General features: G+C 44.2%; 1 protein-coding gene across 1 annotated transcript in view; it reads right to left on the bottom strand.

Moving 5' to 3' along the window:
- RIC1 (RIC1 homolog, RAB6A GEF complex partner 1) overlaps positions 1 to 18,516 on the bottom strand; it is a 1,165,874-nt gene that overhangs the window by 748,697 nt on the left and 398,661 nt on the right. The gene's annotated exons all lie outside the window — the stretch shown is intronic.

The following is an 18,516-nucleotide window of genomic DNA, read 5'->3' as shown; positions in this document are numbered from 1 at the left end:
AGGAGCGGGAGAAAAACTGCGTCCATTGTTGCCTACGGCGGTTGTTCCCCGCAGGGGTATCCACTCTGCGAGATTTTCAGTCGAGGAAGCCCCTAAAGCCAGAGGAAGGTCGACTTTGCGACAATGGTCCCTGGGTTTTGAAAGGAGCCTTAACCAAGACAGACAAGGACTTAGCTGTCTGAGTGCTATCCTTCGTCTTGGTGAGCTCTACATCTTTTGTAGAATGAAAGAGCTCCTTCCCATCGAACGGAAGGTCCAACATCTTGTCCTGCACTTTTGAGAATTTAGTTGCACGCAGCCACGCCTGCCGTGAGGTATCAACCCCCAGCAGAAGGCCCCGAGCCGAGGTGTCTACGTGATGAGCCGCAGCCTCCAGGAGATCCTGGGCCAAGACCCTGGCATCGGATAGGCCTCCTTTAAAGTCTTCCAGCTTCGACCGGGATAAACTCCTCAAACTCTGACAGACCTTTCCACATCCGCATGTTAGCTCCCACTAATATCAATTCGGCGTTGGCCTGCCTGAGCTGCAAGGCTTAGTTGGCGAAGATTTTCCTCCCGAGGGAGTCGAGGAGCTTGTCTGCCTTCCCCAGAACCTGAGTAGCTGTTGTGAAAGAGGATGCTGCAAGCCTGGACTGCAAAGTGGCCGCAGCCACTACTGTGGAGGAAGGGGGGGGCGGACAAGACGACAGCCACCTCTTCCGAAGAATGCAGCCTGTATCTCGCATCAATTTTCTTATTGACAAAAGGTCCAGAGTGTGGCTTTTCCCAGACTCTGCGGACCACGGCCAGAACGTCCTTCTGCAAGAACAGGCCGGTACTCTCCAAGGGAGACAGAGTGAACGCCCCAGAAGGCACGCCCTCCTGCGGAGCGGGTGCCTGGGGCACTGAAAGCATCTGAGAAGTTCATCATGTCCAGTACCCGGTCATGAAAAGCTCCGATAGAGCATGGAAGGTCCTCGTTGTCCTGATCGTCTTGCACGTCCTCCGACAGGTCAGGATCCTGCTGAGCCGAGTCGGGCGCTGCCTTGTCCACAGGGGACAATGGAGTCAAAGGCGGAAGAGTCGGGGAAGGCACCATCGGAGGAACAGGTGGAGCCGGAGGCGCGGGTAGACATATCTCCCTAAAAAGCCCTTTGAAATACACCCTCATGGGGTCGGTACGCATAAGCGTTTGAAATTTACCGAAAAAGGCGTCCTCCGGGGACTGTTTCAGAACCTGACGAGGCCTCTTAAGAGGTGGACAAATCCAGGGACGGGACGGGTGCCACACTGGCCCCTCCACTGACGTATCCACATAAATCAACGGTGCCGACCCTGCAGGCAACAAAACATTGTGCGGAAGAGGCATCCGAGCGTTCCAGTCGTAAACTGGCCGATAAGGATGCGCACAAGGGACTATATTCACCCAAGGGACCAAGCCCTACACCTGAGGCCGATGGCGTAGTTGTAGGGGTAGCACCCAAAATGGCCGCCGCGGTCGTGGCGGGAACGGGTGCCATTTTGTCCTCATCTGAGGGGGAACTGCGGCACGTGAGGAAGTGAGGCAGGGGTCCCCGTCGATGGATCAGTGGTCTTAACTTTAGCCTCAACACAAGGAACCTCGGCAGAGCCGGTACTACGAGGCCTGGAATGTTTCTGCAACATTCCAACCGCCAAATCAGCCTTCCCAGGAAGGACCTCAGCCTTGCCAGTAAAAGAAGAGCTTTCCTTCTTTGCCCCCTCAACAGATCTGGTGTCACCGCAAGAACGGGAACGGTGAGAAACAGCCTTCACCGGTAAGGCCTTACCAGGCCTCTCCGAAATGTTGGTAACTTTAGCCTCTGACAGAGGGACCTCGGACCCACGTCCGGTGACAGCCTTATCCGCGTGGGCCTCGAACATTGTTCGGTAACATCAAGCCCCACCAAGGCCTCGGGGCGCACCCCGGTATCATTTTTGAGGGAAGCAACAGGGGCCTCAGAGCAAGCTGCGGTATCCCACGACTCAGTAAAACTGGGTCTACAAACAGCCCCAACAGGAGGGGCCTCGGAACGTGCTGCGGTATCCACAGGCCCCTTACGGAGACCCTCAGAGAAAACTCTGGTACAATTATTAGGCCCAACTTGCACCTCAGGGTGAACCCTGGTGACAGAGCGATCAACGCCCCTCCCAGCCCGAGAGGAACCTGGAAAAGTATCCCCCGTCCGGGGTTCTCTGAAAAGTAAAGAATTACCGGGCGTTTTTTCTTCTCGTCGATGAACGCCTGAAAATGTGAAGGAGGAGTTCGTCCGAACACCTCCCCCCACCGCTCCAACCAACGTTAAAGTGCCCGGACCGAAAGGGAGTCGCAGTAAAAACAGGAATCCCAATGGTGATCCGGACCCAGGCACTCTAAGCAACGAGGATGGGGATGCGCCCTCGCGAAACGACGGTGACACGATGAACAGTCTGGAAAGTCCAGTTTGAACGATAGACAGTCGAGTACACGATCGCTAGCGAGAGCCAGAGAGGAAAAAGGGAAGAAAATCTTCCGAGGATGCACGTGCGTCCAGTCCCGAACGAGCGGAGAAAAGGACTGATCGGCGATGCGTGGGGTGGAGCCAAGGTGGGCGGTGATACGGCCGCGTACCGGGCACCAAGCAGAAAGAGAGGGAGGACACATTTTTGTAAAAAGCATCCCAAAAAATGTTTTCAAAGTGCTCCGGTCCCGTCCCACAGGACAGAGAGATGTCCCATAAGTATGGAGGAAAGGGGACGGGACGTAGGATTATGTACGGCTATACATTGGCCGAGTCAGCCCCCTTATGTTATCATTACCGGCATTATACAAAAGAGCAAACACGAGTATGTTCTTATATGGGAATACTGGTATATATTGATACAGCCATCCTGGCCATGTACAGGCACAGCCAGCTTGAAAATGTATACTCGCATTTATTGTGCACAAAGTCATCATGAAATGCTTCGGGAAATGCTCCCGTGCCCTTGTCGGTATAAGGAAACATTTTTACCCATCAAAACCCCTCTCGGGGGACTGTGTGGAAACAGTCTCCCCTTTGGTTGGCTCAGGCTCCCCATTTTTCTCTGATGCCACTATTTGGCAAACATTTAAAAGAAACCAAAGTGAATTGTTTGGTTTCAAACTTTGCTTAATTCAAAAGTTACTTGAACAATCAATTTCAAGTTGTTGTGTAATATATACTATCTAGAATAGTCATTCTGATTTAGGGAGGTTTATGTGAATTAAAACTAAATCCTTAGCGAGACAACAGGCAAGTTGGGGTTTTCTTTCTGTAAACAAGTTGCCTGGATGTATTTGATCTATTGTGCGTGGCATCCCCAGCACTGAAAGACTAGGACTAAAAAGGACGAAACTCCTATTTAACTCCTTGATTTAAAAAAAAACGAAAGATTCAGATAAAAACAGCATGTTTCTTGTCCAAGATTGCAGGGTGAGATTGTTGCATGGGGGGGAAGGTTTGAGGAGGGGAGAGCAGGAATATGACATTTGTGTAATTCTTCTGTTTAAACAATCATTAGAAATAAAATCTGTTACATGGATAGAAGTAAATACAGTAAAAAGCAGTCGGAAGCAACATAGAAGGCTTAATCAAACTGGTGTAAAGCCGAAAAAACCAAAAAGCAGAGAAAAATAGCAATACTCTCTGGTAGCAATGGGACAAGGTGCAGTTCAAGTAAAATAGAAAAATTTGACTCTGCAATGTAGGTTCTCATCCACGCCATACTGTGGACAGGATAGTGTAGTGCAAGAGGCGTGACTGCAAAACCGTACATACAGACAGTATAAACTCATGCCTTTGCTACAAAGAATTGAAAAGCAGTATGACATCACACATAATAAGCTGCTTTAAAGGGACACAGACGCCATATTTGGATTGGGCAAAAACACGCAAAAAGTAAAAGACAATACACAATTACGGAGCGGAAAAACAAGTTACTAGGCTATGCGCTAGCTTCAAAAACTGATTTACCACCGAGACCCAAACTTAGTGGAAGTAAAACAAAATATTATTCCAAACAGCTAGTTTTAAAACATTGTGCAGCAGACTACACCCAGAGAACATAGGCAGCAGAGACTCCATATAAAAATGGCTATACATTTGTACATCCTATACATACCAGGCAAGAATGTAATACCAAACAAGCACTGGCAAAGCTAATATCTCTTAAATATCATTAAGTACAACATGAAATGTCCAAATAAACTTCATGCCATGACTAAAGGATAGCAAAGTTCACTCCATTACAAGTGATAATTATTAAGGTGCACACTTGTAGAGCAAACCAAATGTCAAACCCGGGCATCTGGGAATCAAACTGACAGAAGAAGGAAACAGATGCAAGAAAGGAAAACCTAGAATGTTCCCCTTTCAGCAAATGCCAGAAACAAACCAATGGGGGGAAAATAAGCATCAGCGGTATAAATTTCAAGGTGCAAGCTACTAGCCAGACCTAAAAAGCCATTTGCCACCTCAGTTCCATGCATACACACAGAACATAATTTCTTACCGCCAGAGTCAACTAGCCAATGGCTAGAGGAGAGTGCACATTTTGCACCCTAGACATCAATAAGATGGATTTGCCATCTACCAATATCCATACCAAAAGCTAAAAGTACTGCAGTCTGAGGAGAAAGGCCCAAATACACATCCATCAACTAATCTGAAAAAGCTCTTAAAGTGGTAGAAGGAAAATGCAAATACTACACACAAAAATGAAGACCACACAAAAGGCAAAGCTGATAAGCAATTAACGACCACAAACATACACCCAGAATGTTTACAGCAAACACCAATTCAATCAATAATACGTTGTACTATTTAATTGCAAGAGTGTGATAAATCAAGTCAGCTAATGGCCGTGGAAAGCAAAGCCAAAGGTTTAAAAATGGATAAAGGCAAGCTACCTCATATACCTGTGGGGGAAGTCAATCTGGCATTCCTTAAAAACGCAAGGTTCATATGGCAAAGGGTTTGAACACAATTAAAAAAAAAAGCAGCGAATGCATTCAAAACAACCACTGCACTGCCCTACACAACATGTGTCCAGAAGCTGAACATAATTCCCGGCATTTAAGCTGTGATCAAAGGACACCTGAATACCCACTGATCAACATGGAGGTCCAGGGAATCCAGACAATAGTAAAAGCAAATAATGGCCACAGGCCAGCAATCCTAAAAGCTGACGTTACCAGAAACCAGAGCCCCCATTCCACACGTGGAGAGCTACTAGATCAAAGTGGCTAGTCACAGAAATTCTAGAAACGTGGAATAGTACATGTGTACACAAAAATAGACTATGAATGGCACCCCTGTGCACTACCCGAACTGTTTGCGCGACAAGAGGCTCTGCCTTTGTAGGGGCACGCCTACAACCTGGGGTGCAGACACAAACCATGAGAAAGTATTTCTTAGTCACGCAGCTAGTTGTGCTAATGATCTGCCCAGGCGCACCAGCTGGCACCAGCTGGCACCGGTTCACATCTGTCAGCGAGATCAGCAAGGAAAAACAAACATCTGTATTTGCTTTTTCTTTTAAAATACAAACAAGCGAGTTTAAATTTGTGGCAGTCGGATTCCTTTCTTTCGGCATCTGACTCACGAAGGAGACGGACAGGGTTTCTAGGAACAGGGGACTATGCATTGAGAGACCTTAGGAAGCAGTATTGAGTGTATGCAACCGAATCTTCGTGCCTTACACGTTAAGTTTGTATATCACATACTTCACTACATCGCAACAATCGAAGACGTTTGCTAATGGGATCTTGTTGTGACTCCATTCACTCATTTAGATGGTTGTCCTGGGGCTTATTATCAATAATTTCATTGTAGATAGCAAGGCTTTAAACCTTGCGCTTCTACACTCATTCAAAATTCAAATTCATGTTTTTGTACAGGAGTCCAGGTGTGGTCGAACTCTTTCCTGAGTAAATTTCTCATCTTTGCAGTCATTTCCAAAAACTGTGGCACAAACGTGGTATTCTGTTCGATAAGTCCTAAAAATAATCTTAGTTAATAGTAATTTGGTGCCTGGGCATCTACTGTGGCCTGCAAGACATGTCACTTTAGTTTGATGCAGTTTGGTGAAATAGTGTACCTCAAGTATTCAACCTCACATTTTGATTTTGCACTTGTCACGACAGAGTCTCACACCTGCACTCGGCATTTTTTTTTCTTTTTGTCAATAAGATTTTATTGAAGCACAGAACATGACACTTAGTGAAACAAAAATCATACAGATGTTAGAGTGAATACATAACACTGCGTTTTTCTGTAAACATCAGGCGCGTCCTTGAAAGTATAATAATTGTATTAAGTCAAAGCATAGAGTTGCCAATATACCAAACGAGAAAAAAAAAGAAAAGGGGGAGAAAAAAACTGCTTTAAAAGTGCAGAACAATCCTTCAATGCAAATATTATAACAAAGAAAAGGATATCTCATGAAGTCTGTGGTGAATACTAGGGTGATCGTTGTGATGTACATAAGTAATAAAAGTGCCCCATTCTTCTAAGAATCTCGACATGTCCCCCTTAAGGGCCGCCTCAATCTTGCAAATTGCTGCTACAAACCACTTCATCGCCCACCATTCACATATATATCTGGTGCGGTTGGGGACTTCCAATTTCTGAAAAGCAAGCTGGGGTATAGGAGCACGCCTAAATAAAGTCGTACTATTGAAACAGAATTAACATACCAGACTTCCAATTTCTGGCCACGATTATCCTTGCTGCTACTAAAAAGTGAGTTGTCAACCTAAAGGACTTCACCATGCATCTATATTGACCACGTGAATCTCCATCACCCAACACCACTACTCAAGGTTTGGCCAACATGTTCACTCCACTAATCCTTTTGATTTGCACCCATCTCTTTTCCCCTCCATTAGTGTACATGTCCACCACATGTGAGAAAACGTACTTGGGGACCTAGTACATCTCCAACAAGTGGGAGAGACCGTCAGATTAATTTTATTCAGCCTTTCGGGGTGAGGTACCATATGTACATTAATTTGACACCACTCTTTGAACTGTATACATTTGGATATTTCCCAACTCTCAACCAAATATTGTACCAAGCCAAGTCATCAATTTGTACACCTTTATTCTCTTCCCATTTGGTCACATGTGTGAGAAGGCTTAAACCTATTACCATTGAGCACTTTGTAAAGAGTTGAAACCTTTCCGGCAGGAGGATTCCCTATAAGTAAGTCCTCAAACTGAGAAGTTTCTCTTTTAGCTTGATTCACCACCCTTACATCAGCTGCCCAATGTTTGTTGTATGTATGCATAGCCATCTTCAGCTCCTACCATAACATTTTGTCTATATTGCTCAAAAGAGAAGTGCTGACCATTCTCAAACAATTGGCCTAATAGCAGCAACCCACCATCAATCCAACGGGTAAATCTCCTAACATGCCTACATGGAGGGAAGTCAGAGTTATTCCATATACTAGTCAGGGGAGATGGGAAATTGGTGACGTCCTATTTGGCGGGCAGCCTTGTCCCAGTAGTTAATGTTAAAGGACATTTGTATCGCGCACTATCACCACCGGAGTGGTCCCCTGGCGCTCTGGTGGCTCTGAAAGAGGAGGGGAGGTTGAGTTAGTGGGGGGAAGCAGGAAAAGTGCTAGGGAGCAGTGATGTGCTGTTGGCGTCCTCAGCCCGGTGGGTCCGTTGGCTGGGCATGGGGTGTTTGCGGCCTGTAGTCGTCGTGTACTGTTGTGCAATACTATGTGTGTTTTTGTTTTGTTGCGATCTAGTGAAGTTTGTGCGGTTTGTTGTGCTGTAGGTTTTGGTTGTGTTTGGTTTGGAGTTTGAGAGGTGTATGCAGAAAAGGGAAATTGTTAGTAGGGTTGGTTAGTTTGCGTCTCTATCCTGAATTGAGGCGTCAAGCGTAGCACTAGTTGAAGTGAGCAAAGAACGCTTCCCTTTCCTCACTGCTGGAGATCGCCAACACCAATCATGTAAAGGGACTCCCGTCAGTCTGTTCAATGTCTACCCAGTGTTTTGGGATTATGTGCTGCGACTCGGCTTACTAACCAGGGAGCTATCTGTGCTGCGTATAAGTAACTTTCAATATCCAGAACTGCCAGCCCTCCTTTTTCCCTTTCTGCCATGAGGTTATGTCTAGCTACTCTAGGGAATCTTTAGCCTATGTAAACCTGAAAATCTGGATTTGAAAGTCTTTAATCACCACTCTCGGATCCAAATTGGGAGAGCTTAAAAACATAACCGTGGCAATTGCTGTAACTCGCCATAGGCACGAAATTTCAGATAGCCCCCAACGTGTTAATTTGCTTTTAGAAGATTAAATCAATCCTGGAATATTAGCAGAATATAAATTATCATATCGTGCAGTCAGATGCACCCTTAGGTATTTCAGAGTGTTTGAGGCCCATTGGAATGCAAAAGCGTTACACAATCTATTGTAAGGAAGGCATGTATCAAACATTAAGACAGACACAAGTGATCGCAGTTCAAGGGTGTTTATTGAACTCATATTGGGTTTGAAAAACACCCATCTAATCCTAAACATAAAGATGGGAGCAAGCTACGACCATCCAAAAATAACGCAGTCCTAGTTGAGTCTGTCAAAATAAAAGGGCCTATACTAATAAACCTATTGCCAATCCTTACTTCTAAATACAAATAAATAGTGTGGGAAACAATGTTAAGCAAAAGAAAAAAAAAGTGTTCAAGAAATGATGTCATGATATTAGTAGTTAGCTTCCCTTCCCCACATTTCCAGCATGGGACAAGGCGGCACAATCTAGTTTAGCACAGTCTCTGGGTTGTCTAGCATGAGGATTCAGTTCAAAACTTCAACATCAGGGCCTTCTGTGCCAAAGTCTCTTTGCCATTCAAAGTCTTATTTTAGAGGGCCTGATGCAACACAACAAACATAAAAGTTCCTCTCTTCTTAGGATTTCACATGTACTAATTCTCAGGTGATTTTCTGTTCACCCCCAGTCCTCTTCTTCCGGGCTCAGACCCACTTTAATACACAGCTTTCAATTGATCTCCCTCTGCCGGGCTCTGACCAACTTTATCTACTTTGCCAAACTTTTACTTCAAAGATCGAAGATTTACGAATGTGTGCAGGATTTTGCTTAACCCGTCGCAGGACCACTTCGATTTGCAATTACATGTTCCCTTCTCGATATAACCTCTCATTTTCACTTTTGCCACTTCTCAGCTGAATACCTTACAGAGACCTTTGATTGAGCACCAGCGCAGTGTCGGACCACTGTCAAAGGTATTGTATCTTGCTTTGAAAGTTCAATCACTCATCAGCAGTTCAACTTTACTTGCATCTTTTATCACACACGTTTTAACAATGTTAGTTCCAGCGCTTGCCATACACAGTTGCTCCCTGCAACCTTGGCTTCAACACAGACCGGTCTTATATCTGTCTCCCTAACTCACCGGCTCTGTTGATTTCACTGACGCTGCTTTGTTCTCGGAGCCAAGGAATGTACCACGGCGGCTAGGGATTCTTCCTGCCTTGATTGACACGGGAGGGCCCCAGTTATCTCCGACACACAATGCAGGATTCTTCAGCCTTGTTTCCTGGTCTTACGCTTTCTATTCAAGGTTTCCTGAAAGGAACGGTTAAGTGTCGAAAAGGTCAAGGGAACTTCCCTCCTTGCAATCACCTTCGGTTTTGCCGTCTTTCTTCTCTGGTTCAGCTGCCGTCTCAAAACTGCTGTTTCCTCGTGTGCTTTGCCTCGCTCAGAGTGCTCTCCTGCTCCGCCTGTTATCTGTGTGGGGAAGGTTAATGGAAGTCAGGTGTGTGTGATGGTCAGTAATTGCCTGATCTCGCCTGACAATTCTATTGGGACACGTCAGGTATACAGCTCTGGTGTTGGTCTGTTTTCTCTCATAGCAGGCAGTCTGTGATAAAGTGTTCGTCTTGTAAAAGGGAGGCGGGGGCTGGAGTTCCTAAATATCCTACCTGGTAGCATGGAGTATGGTGTTATAGGGAAGGAGATAACGCGTCTCACCATCCAGTGATGTTATGTTGATATGCTGCTAATTCTAACCCATGGATTGCTGCCGATGAACCAATCTGACATGCTCGGGGCTCCATAGATAAAGCAAATAAATGAGACAATGGGCGCCCTTGACAAGTCACTCTGTAGTTTCAGGGGTTTCAAGAATGATCCATTCAAGTTAATTAGTGTAGTTGGATACACAAAATTAGTCAATACCCTTTTTTATAAAGGCAAGACAGAGTCTAAACCTGCTTAGAACCGCCGACAGATACACCCAGTCTTTTCTATCGAATGCTTTTTCAGCATCAATAGAAAGAATGGCTAATTCCTGTTTGCTAAGTCTTTCCCATTCTATATTAACAGTTCTGTGAATATTATATGTTTGATGTCCAGGGATAAACCCCATCTTGTCTTTGCCTACTACTTCAAGAAGAACAGCAGCCAAGCGAGCATCTAACACTTTAGAATAGATCCGAGAATGATAGTGGAGGTCAGCAATAGGCCTATAAGTACTTAGGGTGAGAGCTTTACCAGATTTGCCTATCAAAGCCAGCACTGATTCTCCCATTGTAGGCATAACTGCCACAGTGTCTGTAGAAGTATTGAATAGCTTTGCTAATTGATGAACTAGTATTGCAGAGTTTCTAAAAAAGGGCTGAAAAGCCATCTGGGGCAGGGGACTTAATGAATCGCCTGAGAAACCCCCTCAATCATGGTAGGGTTTTCCAACTGCTGCCTGTAATCAGGGATTGAGGTGAGGTGCGGTTCTTGAATAAAATCTTCCTGTGGGACCCTATTTAAAGAATCTGATTTAAACAAAATGTGTGTAATATTCCAAACAGTATTTGCATTTTAGTGGGTTCATCTCGTAAGCAGCCCGATTCATCCTGCAACTGGGCAATCATGTTACTAGTTCTTTCGGCCCTTAATGTGTGTGCTAACTGGAATCGTTTGAGGTATTAAAACGGAAATGCTTTGTGCAGAGCAATTTATAAGAAATGTCATCAGCCAAAATGCCTTCAGTTTTGCCTTAGCTACATGTAGATGCCTATAGGTCTTCCGAGACCCATCTCTTTTGTATTTAGAGTCCCACTCCTGAACTCTCGGGTCAGCTGCTACCCCCCTTTGTGTCATCAATAGGCGTTTCATTGCTGAAACTAAGCTTAGGAGTTAATTTGAAAGTATCCCAAATAGTTGTCATGTAAATGTCAGCCAAAGTATTATCCTGAAAATATTGGGAAATCCTTTCTAAAAAGGTTGCACAGCAAGCAACATCAGGTAACAGGGAATCATTCTGTTTCCATAAAGTCGCTTTCCCGAATCCCACGGCATACATATCTAACGTAATGGGCAAGTGATCCAACATTATCGTACGCTCTATATTGGCAGAACTGATCACGGGAAGAAGAGAACGAGCATCCAAGAAATAATTTCTAGAAAAACCACGGTGTACAGGCGAAAAAATTGTAAAAATCATGAATATGGGGATGCATGGGTCACTACACATCTAATTGCAGAACGTGAATAGCTTTTTGAAGGGAAACCAGTGTTGCAGCCTTGTTTCCGGATGTTGGACTCGATCTATCCATTACCCCCCCCCCATCTAGTACTGCATTAAAAATCGCCCCCAATAATAAGGTCACCTTTTTGAAATTGAGCAATATGTGGGAACACTTCCGCATAAAAGCTGTCCTGATGTGGATTCGGGCCATATATTGAAACCAACGTAAGGTCCTTACACCCCTCCCCCCCCAATCCGAATATGAAGTCCTAAGTACTGGCCTTGGTCATCTTTAATCACCTTCATCTTCTCAAAACGAAGAGGTAAGCAAAATTGCCACTATTGCCTTCTTCTGTGAAGATGAAGCAAAACATTGGTGTGGGAACCATTTAGATCGCAGTCTTGGCCAATCTCTTTAACAGGTGTGTCTCGTGGAGCAGCACTATATCAGTCTTTAATTCAACCTGCTTATAGAACACACACTTATGCCTTCTAGGGGAATTGAGCCCTTGCACATTAACCGATACAATCTAAACGTCACCCACCGTTACCATTTTAGAACAATATAATCAGCAGTCCAACCCATGTAACTTATCAAATAGAGCGCCCCAAGTCCAGAAAGTATCCCTAAAATAAAGACCAAACCATCACAATTATCATGTGCACCTGAATCGTCCAACTCCCACCACAGTACCCAATTGAGAAACCAGCACAATATGAATCCCACAGAAAAGAACAAAAAAAGAATAGAAAAGATTTGACCCCCGTTTGGTCAGGTCAAACATACTGGATATGGGGCAGGTGCTCCCAATGCCTTGTTAGCATATAAACATTCCAAAAACTACAACCTCGGTGGGACTCCAGAGAACAACAAACATCAGAACTGTAGATAAAACTCTTGCTGCATAACCCAGAGCACCAAGACCCTCTATGGCCAAGCCTTCAACCAACCGCCTCAATTAGGTCCTTCCTCATCCCCGCTTCTTCACGTCTATCCATTGTGGGTCGTAACAGTCTCTCCAACTGTCTTTCCTCGAACGAGCTCTAGACCAGTCACTCATAGGGGCATTTGAATCTGTGTCTTCAGGCATTGAAGTTCACCTTGCGGTATCGTCAAGACAGAGTGCTGCTTGGGAGGTAAATTGATGCAGAATTTCATCAAGTTTCAAGAGAATGCAAAACTGATATCCCCATCGGTATTTGATTCCTTTACTTGCCAGCCATCGGATTATAGGTTTCATCTGCCGCCACTTTTCAATGGTTCCCTGCGCCAGATCTTGAAATAACATCAAGGTATTACCTCTGAACGTTACACCTTGTTGGGTTCCGATTTTCTGGAAGAGGAGTTCTTTGCTTTTAAAGAAATGCACCCTCGTCAAGACATCCGTCAAAAGGTTTTGTCATTGTTGGAAATTGTTATAAACACTGTCTGGTCCAACCTGAGATCTGTTTCTGTCTCCTCCCAATATTTCTGGAAAGACGTTGCGGACATAGGATTCCAACTCCAGGTCAGTGATTTCACAAAGAATCCCCTGATTCAAACATTGTTCCTCCGGAACGGTTTTCAGCATCATCCTGTTTACACGATGCATTGGCCTGGTCGCAAAAGGCAGTCTCTAAATCACCCAGTCTGTGCTCAGATTACTGAAAAGTCTAGGCTAGTTCCTAGAAGGAACCCTTACTTTTTTGTAGAGTAGTCGCCATCTGCTTTTGGAGGATTGATTCAAGCACGTAATATCTCCCCTTGTGGCTGGTTGTGTATCTAGATCAGTACTTGGAATGTGTTTCAGGCCCAGAGGATCGCTCGATGTTAGTTCAGATTGCTGGAGCATGTCTGATTGAGGCTGTCGATTTCTTTTTGGCTTTGCTGGCTTTCATGTTATACGTCTTTATAGACTTCTTGTTTAGACAGCCATGTAGGATATGGCTTCAACTCTCATACAATGATGTTGATCTTATGCAAAATGGAGATATGAGGTGAAGACAGGAAGGTTTAAACCTTTGATGTTAGAGGGTGAAGGAGCTCACAGATAAAGAGAAGTTGGCGAGGCAGCTCAAGTTCTCAAAATCGACCTTTAAGATTGTTTTTGCGGTTGCTCTTTCACGTGTGACAGTGTGGGGAAAGCATTTGCCCCACAGGGTAACTATAAACAGATGCTCATCAGTCCAGCTAGCTATATGTTAAATCGGCTGTATCAGGCCGCTCTGCCGCCTCCACATTCCGTTATCCGTCTACATCAGTTTCCCAAAGCCATGAGTGCCCGTAACAGGTAACTTGCAGTCATCCGACCGTTGCCAAATTAATGTACAGGCTGCCTCAGCCGGCCAGCAATCGCATTGCAGCAGCCACACATCACATAGCATTGTTCCCAAGAACGCTACGGAAAATATGGTTACAATATCACTATAATGGGATATACATTTCATACAAGAATGGATCACCATATGTATCATTAATATCAGTGTAGAGGCCCATATTAGCAAATTACTGTGAATGCAAGCCGATGCCCAAGGTCAAAAGATAATGATGTGTTATTATATAGCACTTGCGCTTAAGCGCGTTATATAGAACAAATATACATACAATATCACCCAACTTGTGTTGGTACTCATTTATCGACGTTAGTAGGATGAAAGGGCGAGTTGAGGTGTTTAAGAACAGATTCAAATCAGTGACTCACCCCGAGGTGTGCCTGAAATAAACCTTTGAGTCTAGCAATTATTGTATAGAATTCCAGAAAGACAAATTGTTATTCCTGCTCTTTCTTATTTAGGGTCACTGCTCAAATTGTTACACTTGTGGAATCCCCCGTCTTTTTATTTGCCTGAACAAGAAAGCCAGACCCTCCAGAAACAAAGAGCCGCATGGTGTTGGCCACAGCCCAGGTGCTTACATTTCAGTTATTTTTATTTATTTTTTATTTTATTTTTTAGGGGTAGCAATGGCGACATCAGGGATCGCAGATGCAACCCCTGGCAACCCCCAAATGACATTCATGCACACAGTTCTCCTTGTGTCAGGAGAGCACAGAGCCGCAGTGCGATTGAACGGATGGGTGTTGCCTACGTTCCAAAGCGGCTGCCATGCAGGCAGAGTCTGATCAATGCAGCTTCAATTCCTTCCACCCACCACCATCTTAATATGCCAGCCTCCTCTCACCAGAGACATGTAGGTCACATCCGAGTTGTGAAGGGATTCCAAACTTCGGCTATTCACTCTGGAAGGCTTCATTTCCTCTGATGCCCAGAGTACTGCTGCAAAGTAAATTTGAGTTCCTGGGCAATCGTAGCATATAGCATATTATCAATTTGAGGCACCATAGGGAACCCATTTCAATACATTTCCAGGGTGTGACACTATTTGAATATTCAATCCTTAGTGGGGCTTTAGAAGTTGATCCGGTAGGCGACTCCTTTAAATCATTCATTACTTTAGTATTTAGCTCATTAATTTGAGTATATTTTACAACAGAACAATATATCCATATGTTTCGCAATTCACTGGAGTTTGACGGTAATAAGCCTAAACCGTCATTAACTGATTAGAAAAAATGAATTAAACTCCAGGACTCTGCGCCATTAGATGTTAAGTGTATCTTTAGTTTTCAAAAAACCAAAAGCTTGTGTAAATGAAAAAGCCTGTTTCTTGATTACACGTGTTTCGGCTTGCTGAGCCTTTTTCAAATCAGGGCCGAACATGTTTTCAATGGATTGATCCGTAAATGATTTAATTGCAAAGCTTATAAAGTTCAAGTACCAAAAAGGTACAGTCACTCACGTTGGCTCGTACGGCAATTCCCACTATTTGAATATTATTGACTTTTACTTCGACATGTATTGAAATTAGTTGTCTTAATCTTTTTTAATCATTCTAACGAACTTGCGCATTTATTTCAAATTAAATTGATTGGGAGCTGCACGTAGCACTTTAATCCTTGCTTAATCCCTACATTTCCCAACTTCCCCTGCGGCGTGCAGCCACGTGACAGGATTGGGTGGTGCCACAGGCTTTAACTGGCCTGCATCAGCGCTAAGTGTTGACGCAAAGTCAGTTTCAGCCTGGTCGGCAGTCTGCAAAAAACGCTGCAGGTTTGAGTCACTACCCTTGGTGTTGGGAGCTCCTATATTGAGTTAAAATTACCAACTAGGCAAGGTACATGAGAACCCATATTTATGGGCTGCATTGAATATGACACATTCTCTTTGAAGGAGTTGGAGTGATTTTTAAATACGGATGCTAACAATCAGGGAAGTAGGCCTCCTTGAACCCACGCCGAAAATACATTCCGAGGTGGGTGAATCAAATGTCTAGATTCAAGGCAACCCTCATCAATGCTAGGTCTGCCTGTGCTCATGCTACAGAAATAGCTGAGCTTATTGAGGAGCATGGTTTAGATCTACTCGAGATTACCCAAACCTGGTTTTCGGACGCCTCCCAGGGCTCCTTTCATGAATTAGTTCCAGAGGAGTATCTTATAAAATGCATAAATCTGGTAATCAAAAGGGGAGGGGCATTGCAGTTATTCACAAGACTGTATTACAAATCTCACATTTGAAAGTTCTTGAATGGGGGAAGGATTCCCAGGGGGACACACACAATGCTGAACCTTTCTACAAGATCCACCATTCATATAATACTGGGATACAAACCTCCTAAACTCTGTATACATTTTTTGGAGAACCTGGACTCATTTTTCACAATCTCCGCAAGTAAATACAAAGAAATATTACTTATGGGAGACTGAACATCTGGTAAGATGGCTCTACAAGGCAAGACTCAAAACAACTCTGGTAACTCCTAGATAATCGTGCACTATGTCCTTTAGGGATACAGTCTATTACTAAAAAGATCCTCTGCTTTCTCCCAGAAAATTAAAGATTTGGATAAGATTCCGGGTGTTGAAGTCAAGGAATCACTTGCTTCCATTAATACCCTACTACAGTGTGAAGAATTCCTTACTGCAGGGGCTTCGATCCTGGATGTTCTGTTCTAAGATTGCTCCCCCCAAAACCTAAGAAGATTAGTATTTCCAAACCTTGGTTTACGCAGAACTTAATACCTTTGCGTAAACCTGTTAGTTTAACAGGTCGAAAATGGCAGGAGAGCTTGTAAGGCAAGAAGTGCCCTGGCTTGCTACAAACTAGCTATTTTTCAAGCAAAAAAAGATTTTCTTCACAAATAAATAAAGGTAGCAAATTATAAACCTAGAAAAATATTTTCTATGGTCTCTAAATTCTGTCAACCTGGTTGCAAGATCGCCTCTATTGAACCGTCTTTGACACAGGCCAATCTTTTTTATTGATTTTTTTAATGAGAAAATTGAACTTATTAGACAGGTGAATACCCAGCTCCTAGTGGGACCAACTGAGTCACAGACCATGAGTCCATCACCTCTTTTTGACTTTCATCAGGTATCGGCAAGTGATGTTCATTCATTGATCAAAGCACTGAAACCCACATTGACTAACTTTTCCCTCTTCCCACCTTCGCAGCAACGCACCAATCTTTTGTGACTAAGTTAATTTATAAATCTCTGAACCAAAGATTAAATCAATCCATTCTGACCCCTACTCCAGAGATCCTTCAGAACTATATACCTATTGCGGGACTGCCGTGGCCCGCAAAGATGCTGGAGGAGGTGATCACTTGTCAGCTACAGGATTTTGTGGAACGAGAGCTATTGCTGGACACTTTTCAGTCCGATTTCAGACCCAAGTTTGGAACAGACTGCTTTATTGTCCATTCAGGATAACCTTTTAGAGGCTGCGGACCGAGGAGAGGCATCACTATTGGTGATGCTGGACCTGTCCACTGCCTTTGATACAGTGAACCATCATATCCTTCTTGATAGACAGAGGGGTGAGTAGGGTTTCTGATCATGCCATTAAATGGTTTGAATCATTTCTGACTAATCGTCAACAGCAGGCTAGGAGAGTATGTTTTGGACCCTACTAAGATGGGCTGCGTAGTACCACAACGGTCCTCACTCGCACCTTTATTGTTTAATCTCCATCTTTGCCCTTTGATGGAGATTTTTGAGCGGCCATGGTATGAGTTATTCCTATGCCGATTATACCCAAATCTTCATCAGGATTGTAAACTTTGATAAAGCTTTCACCAAAATTAAACAGTGCCTAAAGGCAGTTAACCAATGGATGTCTAGTAATCGGCTTCCACTGACTACAGATAAAACAGAGCTTATACTGTTTGGACCAAGACCTCTACTTATCGCTGCTAAGGAATTGCTAGCCCTCTAAGGTTAAGAACTTGAGCTGCATCTGGCAGGACAACTTGGTAGTGAAGGCCAGTTGGTGCCAAGGTTTAGGCAGTTTATTATTCACTGAGACTTCCAAGACAGGCCTGGTCATATTCCAAATGATGACCATGCCTCAGTGGTGGGTGCTCTAATGAATGCCCATCTGGACTACTACAATAGCCAGCTGATGGGCATCCCGGCTAAGCAAGTTCAGAGCCTCCAAAAAAGCCCAGAATGCGGAAATCAGACTGGTTTGTCTGGGTAGACAGCCTACGTTACTCCATCTCGCTGTGCCCTGCACTGGCTAGCAGTGGAAGAGTGCATTAAATTTAAGGTGGCCTGCCTTACCTTTAAATGCCTGAACAGATTGGCCCCATAATACTTCAGACAAGATTCAACATCAACCATCTGGATGCCTACGATCTAGAGTCCATTTTACTCTCGACTGTCCCCCCCCCCCCGGGCCCCCCCACTCAGCCTGCATCTCAAGGGGATACAGAAGATTTGAAGTCTTTGGTCCAAAACTGTGGAACAATATTCCTACACAAATCAAGACCCTTGAATCATTACCAGTTTTGTAGAGCTCTCAAGACGGTTTGTGTTCAGATAAAGGTTAATACCTCATCATAGTTGCTGATCTTGGTGATGTTCATGCTATAGGCTAATTTTCTTTCCTTGGTCTGAATTTGTAGTTCCAGCTGCGCCACTATACAGTTTAGTTCAGCATGAGCGCGATATAAATATCCAAATACAAGGCTTCCAAA

This window comes from Ambystoma mexicanum, chromosome 6p (genome assembly GCF_040938575.1).
Source record: "Ambystoma mexicanum isolate Mex_15411 chromosome 6p, UKY_AmexF1_1, whole genome shotgun sequence".
Classification (NCBI taxonomy): Eukaryota; Metazoa; Chordata; class Amphibia; order Caudata; family Ambystomatidae; genus Ambystoma; species Ambystoma mexicanum.
The sequence above is the reverse complement of the archived record's forward strand: the minus strand, read 5'-3'. Positions and strand labels throughout refer to the sequence as shown.